Source organism: Schistocerca cancellata, unplaced genomic scaffold (genome assembly GCF_023864275.1).
Source record: "Schistocerca cancellata isolate TAMUIC-IGC-003103 unplaced genomic scaffold, iqSchCanc2.1 HiC_scaffold_785, whole genome shotgun sequence".
NCBI classification, from domain to species: Eukaryota; Metazoa; Arthropoda; class Insecta; order Orthoptera; family Acrididae; genus Schistocerca; species Schistocerca cancellata.
Genome location: NW_026046796.1, coordinates 260,042 through 261,306, shown reverse-complemented (window position 1 = coordinate 261,306; position 1,265 = coordinate 260,042). Strand labels below are relative to the sequence as shown.

The window sequence follows — 1,265 nt, the reverse complement described above, 5'->3', positions numbered from 1 at the left end:
TATGTGCATGGCTAATGGGTGAATTTTAACTTGTAAATTCTTCCAATGCCATACCTGCGCATTATAAACGAGATTACAAAGAATTGTGGCTGTTTCTGTGTGATTAATGTACTATATGCTGTTCCAAACGTCTCAGGGAAATAATCTGTCGTTATTCTTTGTCCTGTCTATTTTTAACCAAAAGATTCATTAATTTTGTAAATTTCATTCAAACCATTTGTAAAAAATAATAATGATGATGTGTATGTTTGTCACAGAACAGTTATGGAGGAAATAAATGCTGCAGTGTTTCACGGCTGTAAAACGTCCTTCATGCTGTGCTAGCTCTTCATCCACCCCTAAAACTTTTCAGCAAAACTATTCAGTGAATAACACGCGAAAACAGCGTGGATCGATCTAGCAGGAACAAAGTAATATTGATGCCCTCTGGAATTATAGTGAACACTGACGCCTGTTTCGCGTATACTGTCTGAGTTCTGAAACTCAGAGTGTCAAGTATACCGTGATTCGTATTTCTCCGAGCAAATTATTATTTGAGGGTAGGTTTATCCTGTTTTAGCTTTGGGTGCTTTTTCTCACACAGAAGTATGTTTCTTCATAGGCTATTGATCTGAATACTGAGTTCTCGTATTTAAAGAATTCAGTGCTAAATTGTTTTCTCTTATGTTTGCTGTGGAAGTACCTGGCACAGCTGAGGCCAATTGTGCACGTTTTTTGTAACGTGTCTTTTAACTATCTGGCGAAATTTAAGACCTGGCAAGATATTAATTTAACATTCACTCCAAGTGCAGCCCAGCGCGGTAAACCACGTGGGTCAACTGAAACGATGCCCAGGCGCCGAACAGAGACCGGGAAAAGCGGGGGTGAGTGGGCGGGACTTGTTCCGGGTGAAATCCTGGCGCTAACGATTCCTCGAAAAATGGCAACAGCGCATGGCAGCATAGATGGTCACCCATCCAAGTGCCGGCCACGCCCGACAGCGCTTAACTTCGGTGATCTGACGGGAACCCGTGTATCCACTGCGGCAAGGCCGTTGCCCGTCCCCTTAGTTTGACATGACAAACACCTTCCTTAGGGGTTCCGGCCGTGTTCCAGCCTCTGCGGCCATCTCGTTAGTTCGACATGACACACACAACTTCCTTTTCTGTGTCCGTTCTCTCCTACCGGTGGGCCAATTATCAATTATTATTCGGTGTATTAGTACTGATTTAGCGTCATGTAAGGTGAAAAATCTGCTACCTTACAGACTGGTTTGTTGCAGCTCT

General features: G+C 43.3%; 1 pseudogene; it reads right to left on the bottom strand.

Annotated features, from left to right (window-relative positions):
- Window positions 1-920: 920 nt before the first annotated feature.
- Window positions 921-1,038, bottom strand: LOC126143172 (5S ribosomal RNA; annotated as a pseudogene).
- Between the last annotated feature and the right edge of the window lie 227 nt (window positions 1,039-1,265).